The following is a 20,939-nucleotide window of genomic DNA, read 5'->3' as shown; positions in this document are numbered from 1 at the left end:
GCACGTTCAGCAGGGGCCCCAGAGAATGTGTCCCGAGCGGCTGACAGAGGTGGCCCCGAAGGTGCTCTGTGATGCTCTGTTCCTCTGTGGTGTAGACCAAGGGACTAGGAGCCCTGCTGGGATGGCGACCCCAGGAACAACAAAGGGCCCCCATGACGCGACTCCCCCAGAGCTCGGATAGCAAATGGCCCCCGCACCAGTGAGGGTCTAGCAGGGAACGGACGCACATCCAGTTAGGCTTTGCCAGCGAGTGTTTCATGGAGGGCGTGCCAACAGAGGCGCTGTGGGTGGCACGGGCCGTAAAGGCAGTGTAGGAGCCGCGACGAGCAGCAGGGAGACCCCACCCTTGGGCCGGAGGTGTGTGGGAAGCAGAGAGGTTGCTGGTTCCAGAAGGACGGAGTCAGGTAGAGAAAGCACCTGGAGTCCGTGCCAGGCGGCCTCGGGGGGAATCCTTGGGCGTGAGCTCTCCGACCTCACTCTCCTCCTTCCCGCTGACTCCCCGCTGGGGCTTCCCAACCACAGCCGGACGGGAGCTGCGGCTGACCAGCCTTCCCTGGTGGGATGGAGGTGGGGAGGGTGGGCAGAGAATTACAGAGCAGGTGGAGGATATCCAGGCACCCTCTGAGCTCGAGTCACCCTAGCTAACACCTAGCCGCTGCCAGATCCATGAGTGGGGCCATCCAATGCCGTCTGGCCCAGGCCACGCTGCCGTCTGACCTCCAACGGGTACTGAGGTGGGGGGGGGGGCGGTGGCGCCAAGTTTGCCCTGACAGGCAGAACTGCCAAGCTGACCCTCCAGATTGTTAGAAACAACATTTGTCATTTTAGGCTTAAGTTTGGAGGCGATTTCTTATGCAGCAAATCTAGCTGATACAAATTCACAAGGTTGTCGTGATTCGTGTGTGAGAAGATGAGTAGAGTGTTGGAACATGGCAAGAATTCAGTCGGTGCTAGTCATTACTGATAATGGACTCTGTGTTGTTTTGTTGTTTTTAATTGTGGGTGCTTCCTGGGCGGGGAGCATTCCTATGTCTGCTGAGAGCTCTGTGAGCCTGGACGTAGGCAGGTGTCCCTCAGGAGGCTTGGTGCCTGTTCCCGCCAGGGCCCCATGGCTTTTGTGTATGAATTTCTCAGCTTACAGTACCTGTATTACACGGCTCACGTACGGTTGCGCGCAGCACAGATTTGGGGTTTCAATCTGCCACTTAATACCTCCGCCCATCCCGGTCTTAGGCACGTGGCAAGCGTTTGCACTGCTTCCCTGGACCGGTGGTGGGGTTTTGCGTGGTGAGAAAGCGTGATGGGCGTCCCTGGGCCCTAGCCTGGTTCCGGTGCCTCTGTCTGCCCCCTGCCTGCGTGAGTGTTAACCACGGCCCGTGGCTTGGCCAGTTCTCCAAACTGCCTCCTGACTCCTGAGACTGTTTCTGTTCATTCTTGTGGGCTGGGCTACGTGGGCTCTTTGTCTTTGTAGCAGTAGGAAATGCAGATCCACTCAGCCTGTCGTATCTGGGGACACGGCCAGCAATCGTGTTCTGGGCAGATCTAACGGCACGTCCTTTCCTTTGGGTGACAAGGAAAATGCCTTCCGAACATTGACTTCTGAGCTCAAGAATGGTGTTCCTCAGAGCTCGCTTTTGAAAGGCAGGTCCAGAGTTTCCTTGTAGTGATTTCCCAGGGAAAGCTCTCTACTAGCAGTTCAACTCGTCCTCCTCAGTGTTTAAACGAGGTTCAGATCCCTTAGTACTGAAAAGTTCGTGTCCAGCAGCGACCCTCCTTCCTCAGGACTGTCCCTCCCTTCTTGTCCACGTGTCTCCCATGTTGTGAATGACACGCTCACACGTGTCGTTCCATTTCAGATGTTACTTCCTGACTGTGCAGCGTGAATTACGGGCGTTTTCTCCCTGGTACCGCCCACCGCTCGCTCCACTGTCTCCTCTCCCTACCCCTCCTCTCAAAGATGATAATTATACCATATTTTATTATTTTACTGACTGATCTAAATGATGCACGTAAGCTCTGTTCCCCATCCCCATCCCGGCGACTTTACAGGGTGTCTTAGCTCTACGCCATACGAGATACGACATGAGTGTAAGTCCCCTCCACTCCCTCCGTCTTCTGTCAACGTGGTTGCTTGTAATTTACACTTAGCTCATCAAAGCTGGTCACATTTATATTATGTTTTGCTCAAATTTCTATGTTTTGGCCATAGAATGACACTAAAAGTTGAAAAAAAAAGTGCGGCCAGGGGGTGCACGGGTGGCTCAGTCAGTTGAGTGCATCGGGCTCTGTGCTGACAGTGTGGAGTCTGCTTGGGATTCTCTCTCTGTCTCTCTCTCTGTCTCTCTTCCTCCCTCCCTCTCCCCCTCCCTCTCTCTCTGTCTCTCTCACTGTCCCTCTCACTCTTGCTCTCTCTCAAAATAAATAAACTTAAACAAAACAAAACAAAACAAAAGCACAGCCTTGACATTGTTTTCCATCATGCTCAAATCTGAAAAGTGTTCTCTGGTTTGGCTCCCAGGACTGCTCTCCGTTTGGACCATGACCATCTCTTAATTCTTCCTTCGAGCCTCTGTTGCCTTTTGTTTTCCTTTCCAAAAGAATGATGTGTTTCATTTATTCATTTTACTTCCTCAAATATTTAGCTGACACCCATTTGCCAGGCAGCATTCTGACAGCAAAGGTGCACGTGGAACAGACCCAAGTGCCTGCCCTTCCATCCATCCCTGTGGTGACGGAAGTAAACACGGAGAGAGGGAGAGCACACTGTGGACACGGAGGCTGCTCGGGGGACAGAGCGGGCAGCACCTGGCCAGCACCGTGCTGCGGTGGGGAGCCTGCACCTTCAAATGGGGTGACCGGTGACGTTCCCTCTGGGACTATGGCTGCCCGTCCCTCTTCGACGGCTCCTGATTCCTGTGGGGTCAGGAGCAGGCAGAGTCTCCTGCGTGGCCACGGGAGCCCGTGTCCTGGCTGATCACGGGTCCACAGTCGCTTTCCTGCGGCCCTCGGCACCCTGGCCAGCTCTGGTTGCAGGACAACATGATTGTGGCGCTCCTGCCCGAGGGCTGGGCAGAAACCTAGCGGCTCACCCATCGGGCGACCCAGTCCCGCTGCTCTGAGGCTTCGATGTTTGTCTACCGGGTAGGGAGGCGGGAGCAGCCCTTCCCTCCAGGCGTTGGGCTAAGTGAAGCTTTTGCTAAACCAGGTTCCGCTATCTGAAACTGATAGTTTTCTGAGGTATGGGAGGGTGAGGGCAGCGGTCTTGGTAAGGTATCCAATTCACATGAAACTGTCCATTTCTCCTGTTTCATGAGAAGCAGCAGTTTTAGTGCCAGAAAAACAGTTTCAGAGCCAACCCCACAGATGCTGTCGAGGACACAGGCTCTGGGCTCACAGCGCTTCTGAGCTCTCCTTTAGACCGTCAGGATTCTCGTAGAAAGAAAATGACAGGATGGGGTTGTCATGAGTGATTTTTATTCTTTTCTTTTAAAATTTTAATGTTTATTTATTTTTTGAGAGACAGAGAGAGATAGCATGAGTAGGGGAGGGTCAGAGAGAGGGAGAGAGAGGGAGACCAGAGTCCAAAGCAGACTCCAGGCTCTGAGCTGTCAGCACAGAGCCCGACGTGGAGCTCAAACACACAAACCATGAGATCATGACCTGAGCTGAAGCCAGACACTTGACCCCGGTTTTTATTCTTTTATTTGGTACTTTCTCGATTCTCCACATCTTACTTAATAAACACGGCCAATTCTTACAATCAGAGTAACACTAAGTTTAAACAAAACATTCACCAGATCTGGATTAAAAGGGGGCAGGCGTTACTTAAATTCTATCAGACAGAGCTTGGACTTCCGTTGAATTCTGTAAAGTAACTTGTACATGAGGTCACTGAAAGAGAGCAGGGAAAAACAGGCTCTTCACGCAGTGAAACATTTTACATAAATTCCATCTGGGCACAGTGACCTTGTGTTTGCTTGCGTTTGGACGGTCAAAAGGGGTGGGTAAGTAGACACGTGGACCTCCACAAGCCGGGGACTGTGGTGAGCGTGTGGTCTGCGCCCATCAATTAGGGCTTTGCTGATCTGGGCATATCTGCAGGGTCACATGTGTTCAGGAGTCCTGTCCCCTCCCTTGAAATGTTTCATTTGTTTTTCAGAAGTGCCACAGGGAGGCAAGGAGGTCTCTCTCTTCCTCGTTTTCCAAATTAACATGCCTCTTAAGAGGGAGGTTGAGGCTCGGGCTCTGTGTGTCACAGCTGGTATTTAAGGTCGCAGACCCCAGGCGCTAGAAGAGTGACAGCAGGTTAGGTGGCTGCGCCTCGTCCCCGTGGGTGTGGACAGTGTGCTACCTTGCGGAAAATGTCACGCGGATGTCCCGCGGCTTCGGAGCTGGGGAGCATGTCTCAGGACTCAGGAGGAAACCCTGCGTGTGGGATCGCCCGCAGCCCCGTGGGCCTTCGGCAGATGGGCGGGGTCAGAGGCTGGTCTCACACGTCCCGCGTGGGCGCTGCGGGCTGGTCCGGGTCCGCATTCCCCCCACATCCCCTGGGCTCCTTCCTGGCTGATGAAGCGGTCCTGACCAAGTGGACCCTCTGGCTGCCGCGTGCGCCCTGGGGCGCGTGTCCTGCAGGGCCAGACAGACGGAGTCCAGACGCCCGTGTGAGCACGTTGTGTGGCTGGACCCGGGCCTGGGCTCCCACCCCAGCGCTGCTGACGGAAGCCGGGCTGGCCCCTGGGGCCGACTGCAGGGCTGATTTTGGTGAGCAATTGGAACGACTGCGACTCAGTGTGTCTAAAAGTTGCTGCAACACCCTAGTTGTGCTGCGTGGCACGTTGTTTTCCTGGTCACTGGAGACAGTGCCTGGCGGGTCCTCTCAGTGAGAGCGCACGCATGCGGTAAACACCAGGCAGGCTGGGACAGGAGCCTGCGGGCCGCACCGCCCTGGGAGCAAACCCCCCACCCCCCCGGGTCGCCAGGCCCAGGGAGCCCAGGGTGCAGGCACAGGTTAGGATTCGCCAGCTGTTGTGTGTGACCGTCCGTCCATCAGTCCATCACTGCTTTGCGGGATTCTGATAGCAGTTTCAGCGGACAAGGGTTTGGGGAGGACCGGTAGCTAGGGGAGCACGCGGGGAGTCCTCTGACCGCCTGTCCTGAAGCCCCAGACGGAGGAGCCTGTGCACCCCCCTCAGTGCCCCTGACCATGCTCTTTTTGGAGGACAGCACAGAGAACTTTCTAGTAATGGAAAGGTGAAGTTTAGACTCAGGGTGTCTAGACTCACACCCGCCCCTTGCCCACTGCTCTGCTGTTGGAAAGTCACACCCCATGTCCAGTGGTCCATCTGAGTGAGGAAGCACCTCGGCACCTTACACTCGACATGCGCGGGGCGCCTACAGCGGATCAGCTGTTGAATACACAGGGACTCTCAGAATGGCCACCGGAAGACTGGGTCCTGTGTCACCCGCTGTGTCCCCGGGCTGCTCGTCTTCCCCCGTATCCCTCGCACTGCAGTGGGCTGACCGAGCGTAGCGATTGTACACTGATGTGCTCCTCTCTTAAGCAGAGCAGATCAAACAGAGGTTGCCAGATGGTTCCACTTCACAGAAGAATGAAGTTCATGGACATGTATCAGGACTCAAACCTAAGACTTCCAGAGAGATTGCTGAACGTGAACAGCCATAAAGATGTCTGGTTTGGCATTCCAGCAATCCGGGGCGGTGCGAACCACCACTCTGCCACATCTGCTCTCCATCAGGCCTGCAGTGTTACATAAATACATGCATGGTTTATAGGGTGAGGAGGCCATCCTGACACGGCCCAGGCTGTGTGCTGTCGAGCTCTGCAGAGGGGTCCAGGGGCTGCCTCACAGCCCAGGCAATGCTGTCCCAAGGGACAGAGCTCCCTGCTCCCATCAGTGCAGCCAGGGCAGGGATACCACACTGGTGGACCCATTGTTCCAGCTGCCCTCACTGTGGAGCACACCTGGAAGTTCCGTCTTCAAATAGAAGCTTCTGGTCACAGACATCTGGTGGAGCTCAGTTGGTTAGAGAAGAACAAAATGAGACTGTGGGCTCCACCCATCCACCCCTTCATCCACCTACCTTCTCATCCACCCACCTTCTCATCCACCCACCCATCCATCCACTCATCCACTCATTTATATATCTGCCCATCTACCCACTCATCCACCCACCCACCACCCATCCACCCACCCATCCACCCATCCATCCACCCACCCATCCACCCACCCATCCACCCACCCACCCACCAATCCACCCACCCACCAATCCATCCATCCTTATTACATCTACTTATGTAATGAATATGAACTCCTTGTGTGTGCCAAGTGCTATTCCAGGCACAGGGAATCCAGCAGCAAGCAAGTCAGGTACAGAGCTGACCCTTGTGCCATGTTCCAGCGTGAGAGACTGACATTAAGTAATTGCACAATTATTCATTAGCCAGGGTGATAAATACTCAAAAGGAGAATTACAGAGCTTGTGCTGAGAGCATAGAATGGGAGATGCCTTGTAACCGAGAGGCCACAAAAGGCTTCCATGAGCACAGGGATATCCAGCGAAACCGCTTCAGAGCCCAAGCTGCACGCCCTGGCCTGACTCTGGCTATTTGGTTTCTGTGAGGTTGAGTCCTGCTGGTTTGGCACCTCCAAAACAGGGCTCCCCCTTCTCTGGGCAAAACCAGTAAAATGTTCCTAGAATCAGTTCCCTCAAGCAACCTAACTTAAGGATCGAATCCTACAAGAGTGAAGTGAAGGAAGGAGGAAAACTGCTTCTGCACATCGCCGTCCTGGACAGGAGTCCCTTGTGCTGACGCCGCCCAGCCTGTCGGACCACAGAGCTCTGACCGCAGCTCTTTGTGTGCCCTGAGCGGCCCTGGCCTGTGGTGGGCCGTGTTTCCTCCCGGGTCTCCTGTTTTATGAACCTGACCCAGACAAGCCACAGAGAAGGAGAACTCTCCCTGCTCCTTGCTGCAGGGGGAGGCAGAGCCCTCTCCCCTCCGAGAACGCCCGAGGCCCTGGCCCCACGGTCTGGGTCCGGGTGGCAGCCACATTCCCACCAGGCTCAGCCCTCTCAGATGATGGCTGGTGGTTCACTGGCCCTGTGTCCGCTGTCTGTGGTTTTGCCTGGATCTTCAAGAAAGGGAACAAACCCTCTGGCTTGTGCTACAGTGCAATTTCTCCATAGGGACAGGGCTTTCTGGCTACTCCCAAACTGGCTACCTGTTAGCCGTGGCCACTCATTTCTTTGTGCACAGAGTAGCAATTACACAGCCAGAGGGCACCCACCGATGTGTTCGTTCCTCTCTGGGACATGCATTTTGTGAGAGGGGTAGGAGGTCCTCTGCCTTCTGGAAGCAGCTCTTAAAATAAACACACCAGACTCCCCCCTCGACTGTCTGCATGGGAACAGGAAGGAGGCCACTGTGTCTAATGGGACGTGCGGCCAGCGATCCCCACAGGGATTGCTAGGAGAGGGGGAAGGTGGTGAGAGAGGGGTTTGTGCACAGGTGGGTGTGCTCAGGTCACACTCCCTGAAGGCAGGGCTGGGATGGGCTGTGGCCCCAACTGCCCTTTTTTTTAATGTTTCTTTATTTTTGAGAGAGACAGAGATAGGACACAAGCTGGGGAGGGGCATAGAGAGAGAGAGGGAGACACAGAATCTGAAGCAGGCTCTGGGCCCTGTGCTGTCAGCCCAGAGCCCACTGTAACCCATGAACCGCGAGATCATGACCTGAGCTGAAGTCGGATGCTTAACTGACTGAGCCACCCAGGCGCTCCCTATCCCAACTGACTTTTTATTTTTTTTTATTTTTTTTTATTTTTATTTTTTTTATGTTTTATTTATTTCTAGGAGAGAGAGAGACAGCATGAGCAGGGGAGGGTCAGAGAGAGAGGGAGTCACAGACTGAAACAGGCTCCAGGCTCTGAGCTGGCAGTCAGCACAGAGCCCGACGCGGGGCTCGAACCCACGAACCGCGAGATCATGACCTAAGCGAAAGTCGGACGCTTAACCGACTAAGCCACCCTGGCGCCCCCCAACTGACTTTTTAAGTTTAATCAGAAGCAGTTTCCATGCAAGCATCATGATGAGAAGACGTGTGTGTGCAAAGCTCTTCACAGACAAAGAGCCACCACGCTCACCCACGCTGGGTGGCGCGATGCCGCACAGTAAGGGGAAAGTGAGTGTGCTTGAGACTCGGAGTCAGAAGACACCCTGATGCCCGGCCCTTATTTAACTGGAGGGAGCTGACGGCCGTGAGGTCAGCGGGATCATCTAGGGACCCCAACCTCCTCATGCCCAGCACTCGTTTTGCCCGAGGCGGGCTGATTCTGTAGCTCAGTCCCAGCCTCTCGGAGGCCCCGGAACAAGCCACTTCCCAAGAAGAGCTGGAAGGGCTTTAACTCTCCCTTTCATGGTGGGAGGGGGAACATACAGGCAGCGGTTATCCGGGTGTCTGCCAGGGCCCCACCCATGGGCTGGGGCTGGTTGTGTTTGCCCTGCTGCATGGGTGTGACCAGTGTGTGAGCCCAGTTCCCCGGAAACTGGGGATCGCAGCTCCTCCTGTGCCTTCTGGCAGCCGCTTGATGGGAAATACAGCAAGGCGGGCAGGCCTGCTCCGGGAGCGGCACACGGGTACCCAGGGCCCCTCCGGGCTCCTCTCCCCCCACCCCAAGAGAGCCTCCTACTTCTAACCCAAGGGGTCCTGTGTGTTCGCACGTCCCTCCCCTCTGCCTCGGCTCCTGTCTGTCTCTGGAACTCCAGATCATCTACACTGGCCAGCATTTTCTTTTTTTTTTTTTTTTTTTTTGAGGAATAAACAGTCAATTTTATTGGGCTCAGACCAGGAGGCCGTGGGTCTTGAGGACCTCTGTGTATTTGTTGATCTTCCCCTCCATGTTCTCGGCCTGTTTCCGCAGCCTCACGAGCTGCTTCTTTGGCCAGCGTTTCTAAATTGCCCAAGGATATGCCTTCAAAGTAGCCTCGGTATTTCCTTCATTAACATGGACACCCACACCTGCTCTGTGACAAAATGACCAGTTATGTCTCTGATGGACGACGGACAAAGGGTGCTGAGTCCCAGCCAGCGCTGTTTCCTGCCTGATGCCGATGGTCAGTTCTGCAGTTGGTTTTCAATTAAGGAATCATTTTAACAAGGTTTCCACACATAGTATCCTCAAATAGCACTCAATGGGTGCCTCATAATTTTGCTGGGCCTGTCTCCCCACTGGTCCAGTGGACATGCCCACAGGGCACTCAGACCTGGGCGTTTGGAAGGCCTGACCACATCGAAGACACAGACACGTTACTCAGCAGGCCCTCCTGCACACGGACAGCAGGGAAGCCAGGGGTGGGGTAGGGGGAAGAGACGGAGAAGCAAACCGGGCTTAAATCAGGGGCTCCTGCAGGGAGACGTGGTGATGCCCCAAGGAGGCTCCCATCCCCGACCATGAAGGGTGACTTCTGGGAGGCTGTGTTTGTCCCATGGGGTCCTCCAAATAAGTTCATGGCAGAGGCGTCATGGCAAAGTTCGTGGCCAGGGCACCATGACTTTGGGATTTCATGGACATGCAGTGTTGTTTTCTTTAGGTTTGACTGAGCTCTAACTGGTGCCCAGCACCGTGTGAGTTTGTGTGCCACACAAACCCTCACTTACACGTACTCTGAGGTGGTTACCGGGTGAGCGTAGTTACCATGGATCAGCAATGTTTAAAAAGAGGAGTCAGACAACAAAACTGCTGTTGACTAGCATCCTCCTTTCCTGAGAGAAAAGACAGGTCCACGCCCCAAAATTTGGATGTACTTAATCCTAGAATGAGGGACAGTCTTTAAATAGATAAATTTTGTGTTTTGAAACAGGAATACACTGCCCATGTTTTCCTGGTTTTACTGTGGACACGTGCCCCCCGGCTCCTGTCTGAAGTCACTGGCGTAGAGCAGGCGTCGATGGCTCTCAAGTTCAGGGCTAGCACCGGTTGCCACCAGAACACTGCGTTAATAAGGATTCTGAAGCAGGGTCTCAGCTCAGTCATTATTAATTAGCAAAGTCTGATTGGGGCTTATGGTGATGTTGAAATATGTTCGCAAATCCTTTGTATTCTTTCCGGCGAAAGGCCGAGTCCCCATGAATGTGGGCGGCCTTTGTGTCTTCGTCTGACGGACAGAACATGACTTTGAACCGTCAGCTGGGAACCCGGCTTATGGCAGCCCGTATTGTAGATTTGTGAGTGAACAAAAACCCACCTTGTTTCAGGCCTCTGATTTCTGGGGTGGTTTGTTGAGCACAGACAATCATGGATGGGAAAGTGGCAGAAAATATTGACCATTTGCATCCCAGCGCATCTGGCGTCAGACACACCCTAAGTTTCTATTTTCCCAGGACTCTGTGCCTGTTTCCTCTGCACAACCTCAGGCTACCTGACACACGAGGAGGGACGGAGGGCGAGGTCGTGTTGGCCGCTACCTATCTCTCTCAAATCAGCCACGTCTGCAGTGACCTCAGCTTCTGCCGAGCCCCCCATTACCGGTAAAGGGTGGCTGTGGCAGCTGGGATGCGAGCCGCAGGAAGGACCCGCCGAGAAGCCGGAGCTCCCACCTCTGGGGTCCCGCCACTCACCCACACCCTCCGCGCAGAAGCTGGTCCGTCACAATGGCGTCAGCTTCCTGCAAGGTCTGCACCACAAGAGCCCAGCCTGGAGTGGAACCCCGAGATGAGAATTCGGGGGACAGGGCTGTCCCTCCCTCCATCCAGCACTGGAGGGCGTTCTCTGGTCTTAAGCGCCGCATCTGCCCCATGCCAGCCCCTTGTGAGCCCGGCGGCTTAGTGCGTCCACACTGTTGTGCAGACGCCCACACCGCCTGTCTCCAGGACGCCCGCCCCCCCCCCCCCAGCAGAAACCCTGGCCCCTTGGATGCCGGCTCCGGGCCCCTCAGGCCTCCACCTCCCCCTGGGCCGGAGTGCGGGGGCGGGGGGGGCCCTGGGTGGGGCTGCCCTGGAGACACACCCTCCGCCTCTGACGGTCCGGTTTGGCGCTGCAGCAGGCAGTACACGTGGAATAATCGTTCTGCGGCTTCTCTCTCCCGCGCCTGGCACCGCGCGCCGGGGTCCCTGCTCGTGTTACCATCTTCACGGAGACAGTCATTCGGACGCTCCCTTCGGGCTGCAGAAGTCTGTCATTCTCCTTTTCCCTGGGTCCCAACTGGCCACAGGCTCTTCGCTGTGTGTTTCGTGTGTTTCGCTCTCATTTCCTTATCCTTGAGCAGGAGGCCCTTCCGTCCTCAGCACCATCTTCAAGTGTTTTCACCGAGCAGCCGTGTAGCGTCGGCCCCTCCGCCTGCGTGACCCGGGCCCCGTGTGTGCCACCAAGGGGCTCACCGCCGCGAGGCCTGCCGTGCCCACTCGCCTTTGCCCCGTCCTCCCACAGCAGAGCCTCTGGGGGAACGGGGCAGACAAGGGACGGTCCCACGGTGCCAGGCCACGGCCGCATCTGTCGACCCGGGCTCGGTTCATGCCCCCTTCGGAGCCCTGCACTGGGAAATGCACAGCCCTGCTTGCGTGTGGAATGGTCAGTCCACGTGCCCCAATTCACGTGAACCAGGGCTCCGCAGGTGGGAGCCTCCTAAGTGTTTGTCACTCTAAAAACTGTGGGCCGGACCTTCTGTGAAGTGGACTGTGTTTGACTTTCCTTAAGAGTTTATCGTTTTTTGTGCTCAGAGGCCCCATGACCCCAGGGAGCATCCTGTTCTGCATTTATTTTTCTAAAGAGAGGCCTCAGCGCATCTGGGAATTTGCGCAGAGCTGCGGAGCCAGGGGAAAAGGGGTTCATCCCCGGCCGCCCACAGTGATGCCAGAGGGAGAGAGGCGCAGGCTTGCCAGGTGAGATGTGGGGCTCAGGGTGCCTCATCCTGGGACCGGAGCCCCCGTCCCACCTGCCTTGCGGGGCTGGGCCCATAACCCAGCTCCTGGGACTCTGCAGGGGGACTGCGCAGCAAGGAAAGCAGACCAGTCCTGCATGGTCACGGCCTCCGAGCTACGGTCTGGCTCTCAGATGTCAATCCCCGCCAGCCTGGTGGAAGTGGGCTCTCTGTGGATTTGCCGGGGGCCTGTGAGTAGGGGTGAGGCCCCTCCAGTTCCCAGCACCCATGCGTCCAGGCTTGGACGGCTGGTAAAAGGTCGACGTTCGAAAGGCCCTTCGGATCCTGAAACATAAACAGTGCATAATAAGAATGTAAAAAAAAAAAAAAGATGGTTTCCATCATTTTCCCAGCTGTCTGAGTTAATGGGCTGCTCTCTGAGAACCGGGGAGATTACCCTTAAGAGGAGATGCAGATGGCCAAGTGTGACCCTCAGGGGACCCAGCCCTGGGTCTGTCACACAGCTGTTTCCTGATCCCCTCCCCCTTCAGTAAACACTTGGTGAGCTGGCGGCTTTTAGGCAGCGCTGGACTGTCCCAAACCCTTTGATGCGCTGGGCGGATGAGCGGGGCACAAATTTCAGTGAACTCAAAAACCAGGCGGGGAGCCTCTGTGACCCCGGGGGCTGGGGATGTATTAGCAGACTCGGCTGTGAGCCAGCTGGGGGCTGCGGGGGGAGACCCCAGCACAGCCTCCAGTGCACCCCCCACCCCTCACCAGATCTCTCTGTCTGGAAGAGTGGGTGACTTACTAGGACCGGTGTGAATGGAAACATTTGCACTCTCGGTTTCCATAATTATAGGCCAGGGCTTCCCTGCAAACCCTGTTGGAAAGTTCCCACACAGGAGCTGAAAACCAGGCATGAGGAGGGGTCTTGAGAGCGCCTGGGAACAAGCTCCACGTGGGTGGAATGGAAGCATGTGCACAGGCACATGAGCCGTGGGCTGTGCGCTGGCTCCGTGACAGTCACGCCAGTGGGTGCTGTGGGTCCACATGGGAGAGTATGACTACCAGGTGGGGGCTGAGCTCTACAGGTCTGATCTGACTGTTGTCCCGAAGCATCTCACCTCTAGGCCTGGCCAGGTGGACGCAGGGGGCCGGGCCGAGGACCAGAGGGTGCCTTTTGCTGTTGGTCATGTGCTAGGGGCGATGCTCCGCTAAGAGAGCTGTCTGGAGGGTTACAGGCAAACACGCAGGGTGTCCATGGGCAAGCGCCACGCAGAGTGGACACCCAGCCAATGAGGACCTGTCCTCGGTTGCTGTCTCCTATGTGTGACTCAGTGTCAGACTTAAAAGCATAGACACGCAGGGAGCAGAGCACCAATACCTGCTCTCCATGTCTCTTCCTGGTATACTAGTAGTCTGAGAGCATTTTCTTAATCCCTAATCTGCTATGAAAGGTCAACATGCCATCCTCAAGTCCAGAAAATCCAGCACTTCTGCCAGCCCAGAGAAACAGAATCAGGGCCGGGGGACCTCCTGCAGCCTAGAGCCAGAGTGCGGGCACCACCTCCCACAGGCTGTGAAGCTGGGCATTCAGAAGCCTGGGGACCTCCTGGGCTGGAAAAGCCTTCTGTGCCGATTCCAAAGCTGTTTTCACTTATGCAGAAAGTTAAGTTGGATGACTTGGTTGGCCTCTTGAAAGAGGCAACATCTAGGCCCTTCCTGACTGCTCACACCTGCTCTCACCTGCACCCCCACTGTACCCTCCCAGGCTGGGGTCTGCATGGAAAGCTCTGAAGGCAGCCCCACCCACCCGCCCCTTGCCCTGGTGAGTGGGCCTGGAAACCAGGAAGGTGCTCAGTTCTCCCATAAAGAAATACCTGGGTTGTTTTAGTAGAAGGTGCAGGAGAGAATTGCCCCAGACTTCCTTACCCAGAAGCGTGTGTAGACTTTTATTTCCCTGGGATCAATGCCCAGGAGTGGGATTGCCAGGTTGTATAGTAAGTATATGTTTATGTTTTTAAGAAACTGCCAGACAGATTTCTAGGGTGGCTGTACCACTTTACACTCACATGAGCAATGGATATGAGACCTAGTTTCTCCCTAACCTCACTGGCACTTGGCATTGTAACTATTTTAGCTGTTGTAATATTTGGTATAGATAATATCTGATATCTAATATAATAAGTATTCAATATATTATATATATAAACGCATGTGCCTCTTGGCCATCTGTGACCTCCTCAGTGAAATGCCTGTTCATGCCTTTTGCCCATTTTCCAATTGGGTTGGTTCTGTTTTTATTCTTGAGTTTTAAGAGCTGTGTAAATGTTCTGTGTGCGAGCCCTGTCATTCATCCCTGTCTGTGGCTTCTCTTTTCATCCTCTGCACCTTGGTGTTCTGGGCCCAAGTCTTTAGTGTGGCTGAGGTCTAGTTGGACTAATCTTATTCCCTGATGGATCTATGTTTTGATGCCATGTCTATCCACCACCTTAGGCCCTGAAGATTTTCTTCTAGAAATTTTACAGCTTGATGTTTTACATTTAAAGCTATTACCAATGTTTAGTTAATTTGGTATAAGGTGTGAGGTTTACCTCGAGCTTTGTTTGCCTTATGCATATCCAAATGCTCCCACACTGTTTGTTGAAAGACTGGGATATAAGACTAAAAAATTGTTTCAATTTGTCATTTTATTTATGAATACATAGGTGAAATTACATTTCTTTGAGGTAGGTTTTGACAGGGAAAGTCCTGTGAGAAAAGCTTTGGATCCAAAATGCATACATAGTCTCATGTCTGTGCCTCCTCAAGGGCAGGGGTCTTAACCTGGGGCCTCAGTTTGGTTCGTGGGTCGACTTTTGGTGGTGGGAAACACATTAGCAGGATGGCTACCTGCCACTTACTAGTTGATGGCAAAATGAAAGCTCTCCCTGTGCTCAACGCTTCTCCGGCTAACAGGGCCCAGAACCTGCTTCCCCGGCATGTGGAGTGGGGGCACAATGGGCTCGGATGGGGCCATATGGCTGCTGTTGGGAGCACTGGGCCTTATCCCCAGAGAGGAAAGTTCTGTTTTAGGAAACACATAGAATGGATGAGTAAATGGCCAGTAGTTAAACGTATTGAACTTTGTCTGTACGAATCTTTTCCCGGCACATGGCTTATGTTTATAAAGCAGCAACTTTCTACTGCATTCTTTATAAGGAGATTTAACTTAAGTTCAGTTTTTTCTTTCACCACCAAAACAAGACTGACTTTCTGCCCCTGTTCTGAGGACATGTCTGCATGTGCATTCAGCATTTGGGCTTCGTCTTGATAGAAAGTAATGAGAGCAAAGGACTTCTGTCCTTTGTCCCGTCAGACTCTCTGGGCCCCTCCCTGTGGGGGTGACATTCTGTTTACTCCTCGGCCACACCGGGGGGACGTGCGCCTCTCCGTGCTGTGTCCAGCTATTTTATGTTCATATTTCTGCCCTTCAGGGGGTGAGTCTTCCTTTGGGAGCTGGAGGACGAGCAGCGAGGCAAGGCTCTGGTGGCTGTAGGAGGACACCCCCCCGTGGCCGTGGTCCACCCCGTACCCGGCCTCCCCACATCAGACCTCCACTTTAGGCCACAGCAGGACATGCAGGCAGGGAAGATGTGCAGCACCGGGAGCCCAGGCTGGGGTACAGGTGCCCGGAGAGGGCCTGGAAGGGTCAGGAGGACACTGATGCTGGCTGCTTTTCAGCGAATTGCGCAGAAAATAGTCAGAGCACACCTGTGGTGCACGTGACTCCATCCATCACAGAAACACTGGGAGAGTGTTGGGTGAGTAGTGTCAGACCTCACCCCATTCTACCTACCACTGCCGTGCCCGCCACAGCCGTTTAATAACCCACGTGCTTATTTGTCTGCACTGCATGGAACACAAAGGCCTTGCCAACAGCCTTTTTCATCTTATCCTCTCCACCAGTTTAACACTAGTGGGGCACTAAGAACCTAGAGGACCCTCAGTGGCTGATTCTGGATGTTTAAAGACCAAATCGAGTGGTGTAAATGAATACAGTAAGACTACTGAGATGGGAGACATGGCCTTGGTGTGATCTGGGCAGGAGAGCCTTCACAGGTCATGGGCACCTAAGTGGGGCCTTGAAGGGAGTTAAGTAGTGAATCCCCCTTTCCTGTGGTACACTCGAGGGTCTCCAGAAGCCTCTTCATAGAGCACTGAACTGATCTGATGTGTGAGCCAGTACTCAAGAGTTAAATAGCAAAGAGCCTGATTGTATACAATGAGAACCAGATTTAGGCCGAAATCTGAGTTGGTACATCCCAGGCTCCGTTCCCTGGGAAAATAAAGAGAAAAAGGTGAATCTCATCTGGTGGTATTAGAGAAAGTGCCCTCGGAGAGAGACGCTCACGTGGGGAGGGGCTGGGAGCTGGGCAAGGAAGTCGTTACCATGACATTTCAAGCTCGCAGCTCCAAATCCAGAGCATATGGAGAGTGTTAGGTTGCATTTCTGAGCTGGATTATAAATCAGCTCGAGGTAGCCTTGGCATTTCCTGAAAACCATGGTGGGAGGGACATTCAACATTCCACTGCACAGAACTGCCGCAGACAATGTTGTTCAAGGCAACTAAAATTAAAAAGCAAGTTTGGCAGAGTAAATTTTAAAAATGCCCCAACTGTGTGCTGTTTATGAAAAACTCACTCTCCCTAAATTCAAAAGTATAGGTAGGTTGAAAATAAAAGGATGGGAAAAGATATCCCATGAAACTATCAATGAACAAAAGGCATGAGAGGCTATATTAGTATCTAATAATGTAGACTGCAGACCAAAGAAAATAAAGACAGAGTAGGACAGTACATAAAGATAAAAAGACTAACACACCCAGGAAGACATCACAATTCTAGATGTGAGCACACGCACGCACACAAAACAAAGCCTTAAAATACATGAAGCACCAACTAGTAGAGCTAAAGGAGGAAATGATAAATCCACAATATGATTGGGAACTTCAGCACCCACCTCCCATCACCTGGAGAGAAAATCAGCACAGATATAATTAGAACAATACAATCTACCATTGGCATCTACTTGGCACACGTTTAACACTCCACCCCAGAGCCCCAGAACACAGTTTTTTTCAACTGCCCATGAACAATCATGAAGACAGGCCATATCCTAGACCAAAAGTGATTATCAAATAATGTAAAAGATTTGAAGTCATACATACAGAGAATATTATTCTTTTTCTTTTTTAAAAAAATTTTTTATTTTTTTCTGAGAGAGAGAGAGAGTGTGTGAGCAAGGGAGGGAGACACAGAATCCGAAGCAGGCTCCAGGCTCTGAGCTAGCTGTCAGCACAGAGCCCGATGCGGGGCTTGAACCCACGAACCATGAGATCATGACCTGAGCCGAAGTTGGATGCTTAACCAACTGAGCTATCCAGGCGCCTCTCTTTTTCTTTTTTAAAAAAAGTTTAGTTATTTTTGGAGAGAGTGAGAGAGAGAGCATGAGTGAAGGAGGGGCAGAGAGGGAGGGAGAGAGAGAATCCTAAGCAGACTTTTCATTGTCAGCACAGAAATCAATGCAGGGCTCAAACCCTCAAATGGTGAAATCATGACCTGAGCTGAAGTCACATGCTCAACCGACTGAGCCACCCGGGCATCCCCATACCGAGGATATTATGTGAACATAATGGAATCAAGCTTGAAATCAACACAGATACAAAAGAACAACTCCTAAACACATGGAGGATAAACTGCATGCTTCTGAGAAATCCATGGATTAAAGTGGAAGTATCACAGAAAATGAAAAAAAAAATGTAGAACTGAATGATGAATGAAAATGGAAACAGTGTATTAAAAAATATGAGCTATGGCTAAGGCAGTATGGAGAGGAAAATTCATAGCACTGAATGCTTATGTTAGAAAAGAGAAGTCCCGTATCATGCATCTAAAGTCATACCTCCAGAAATTGACAAACAAAAGAAAAACAAACAGAAAGGAAGCAGAAGAAAGGAAATCATCAAGTTCAGAGCAGAAATCAGTGAAATAGAAACTAGGCAAACAACAGAGAAAATGACTAAAACTACAAGTTGGTTCTTCAAAGGAGAAAATCAGTAAAATCAATACGCCTGCAGGAGGAGGTGTGACCAGCACCAGGGCTGAGGTGACCCTGTCCCTCCAGACATCCCACAGCCATGGAAAGGATTGCAAGGGAAATAACGAAACACTACAAATAACTGTGCTTATAAATTTAGGAGAAATATGTCTTCTTTGAAACCCTAATACTGCTCAAACTCAGCCAATGTAAAATAATCTGAATAGTCCTAGAATGATTAAATAAATTGACTTCATAATTGAAAGTCTCCTGAAAAAAAAGTCTCCAAGCACAGGCACTTCCACTGGAGAATTCTACTAAATACTTGGGATTTTGGTTCAAGACACCATTTTACCACAATGGTGCAGAATGGGAATTCCTACTTTCGTGGGTGTTCTTAGGTACAATTTCTTCTCCCGTTCTTCTTCATGGAGACTCTGGGGCAAGACCAGCAGGGCCGTGTTTGCTCAGCCCTGCGGGTCCCCCACTTCCCCGTCTCCGCCTTCGAGCCCGCCGCCCAGCTCGCTATCCACAGCACGACCACAGCCACGCTCCTTCCCAGCAAACCCCAGGCCCTGGTGGGTTTTCACTCTGCTTCTCCTCTGGTGTTTTGGGCCAGAGCGCATGAGTCTGACATGTGGGAGGGCAGGTCCCAGAGCAGAAAACACTGAGCTCAGAGAGACAAATCCCAGGAGGTACATCTGGAGCCCACAAGTGGGATTGAGGGCGGCGAAAAAGGCCAGCCATTGAGCTCACCGGATGGATCGTCATTTCCTGTTCTCAAAATGTCCTTTAGGACCTGCAGCCTGGCTGTCCTGCAGGGGTGGAGCACGGGCCCTGGCATGGTGGGCAGGACCCAGAGGGGCATCGGGGAGCCTGACCCCAGTGGCTCCAATCCCACCACAGGGAGACATGGCTGGGTCTGGGGATCAGCAGTGGGGTGTGTGTGTGCATGTATGTGTGAGGACACGTGTGGGAGTGTGTGAGCAGGCATGTGCGTCAGCATGTGAAGGAACATGATGGTATCTGTGTGTGCGCACGTGAGTGTGTGCACACGCATGGGTGTGTAAGGACGAGTGTGGGAGAGTTTCCTGGTGGGGACGTCCCTCGCCCTCCTGCACATTATTAGCTGTGCCCAGAATCTCTGTCTGATCTGTTTTCATAGTTCACCGGGTCCCTCTGCCTGTGTGTTTCCTGTGAGTCGGTGGCTGGACCCCAGGCTTCTGTCCTTCAGGTGCAAATGTTTGTCAGGAATAAGCTCGCGGCCAGCGAGGTCAATACCCAGAGTGCTGCGGCCCCGCATCTGAGGAGAGCACGCCGCCCTGCCTGGCCCGGGGCTCGCAGAGTGGGGCCACGGCTGTTGCTGTTATGGGAACTTGGGTGCCAGGGGGAGGGTCCCCCATTCACCACCCACCCAGACAGGAGGTGGCTCCCTTGTGCCGCTCGGGACTGGTGATGGTGCTGTGGGCCCCTGAACCCCGCGGACTGTCCTGACGGCTAGCAGTCAGCTGGCGTCTTGGGGTGATTCCCCCTCAAACAAATGGGGGTCCCCTTCAGTGCTTTCTTCTGTTCTGATGCTACAGAGCGCCTCTCAGACACCTGATAAACTCCTGCTGCTGAGTGATGACAGCAAGTCACAGGTCCTCATCCTGAATGTTTTCTCTGGAAAAAGAAGTGAGGGCGGATGGACACTGTGTGCAGGGCACAACAGGGGACAGGGGAGGGTGGGGGCAGCTGTGAGACACTGTTTTCCTGGGTCCACGCTGTGGCCAATGCCAAGGGGCACAGTGGGCATCACGCACAGTTGGTCTGACATTGCTCACCGCGGCACCACCCTCCCCGTCTCCCGACGTTGTGCCTGTTGCCACAGGGGTGCTGCTGCTGAGCTGGCATGGACGGGGGCACGCAGGTCCAGCACCCGCGGGTCTCAGATGTCAGGGTAAGCCCTGCTTGTCATCGTGGCCAAGGGACGAAGGCCTGCCCCTCCCCCCGGGATGGTAGGGGGGTTCTAGGAAGTGGAGACGGGGCCAAGCAGCATTGCATGCCTGGTGTGTTTGGTGATGGTCCGCTGCGTGCTGTCCCTCCCAGCAAAGTGCTCGGGGAGTGCATCACCTGCCGGTCGCTGTTGTTCTGGGTCTGGGTTGACAGTTTGCATTGGGGGAAAGCCTCACCGCAGGGTCCTCGACACACACGTAGGGAACGAGGTGCCGAGGTGTGTCCATGTGGACGATTTTCCTTTACAACAGTTGTGCCGCAGGAGGCTGCCTGGGGAGGGGAGGCAGATTCGGGGTCCCAGGGCTGCTTCTGACGAGACCCGGGGGGCCAGCCATGAGCAGGGACGCAGGTGCCGGCTCCACCGAGGACAGACATCAGTGTGGATGGTGAAAAGTCCCAGCCAGGTCTGCAGCCACCACATGTCTGTGAGTCTGGGAGCCGTCATGCTGTCTCCATCTGGTCCACAGCTAAGGGAAAGGGACGGCAGGCCACCTTTCACAAGAGATTTCCCTCATTCCTCTTTGTCTCCTAAACAGGAGATTGGGTCAACTTGACATGTTTACCAAAGAAAAAATGTGGGAGGAAGGACAGTGGCGGGGGGGGGGGGTGGCAGCATAAACGTGGCCACTCACATCCAGTACAGACAGCTGGCAGCTCTCCCAATTTTACTAGATGTGCATGCAGCACATGCTTTTGAACCTTTGTTTTACACTTTGTCCCTTGAAAGGGGACCCTCCAAGAAGGCACAGCAGGAGTGGGGAGGCGGCCTGTGCCTGGTGGTCATCCCTGTGCCAGTCGGCCACGCCTCCACCACACATGCAGGTGCCCAGTCTTCTCCGCCTGCTCCAGGACACGGCTCCACAGGCCCCTCCCCTCCTGCGCAGCCCAGCCTGGGCAACATCAGCCACACCCTCTCCTCCCCGTGTTCTGGCGCTGGGGCAGCTGGGGCCATCCTGGCCCTGGAGGGGCTGCCCTGTCCGGAGCCGTC

The sequence above is a fragment of the Hyaena hyaena genome, unplaced genomic scaffold (assembly GCF_003009895.1).
Source record: "Hyaena hyaena isolate Hyena2069 unplaced genomic scaffold, ASM300989v1 scaffold_194, whole genome shotgun sequence".
In the NCBI taxonomy this organism is placed as follows: domain Eukaryota; kingdom Metazoa; phylum Chordata; class Mammalia; order Carnivora; family Hyaenidae; genus Hyaena; species Hyaena hyaena.
The sequence above is the reverse complement of the archived record's forward strand: the minus strand, read 5'-3'. Positions refer to the sequence as shown.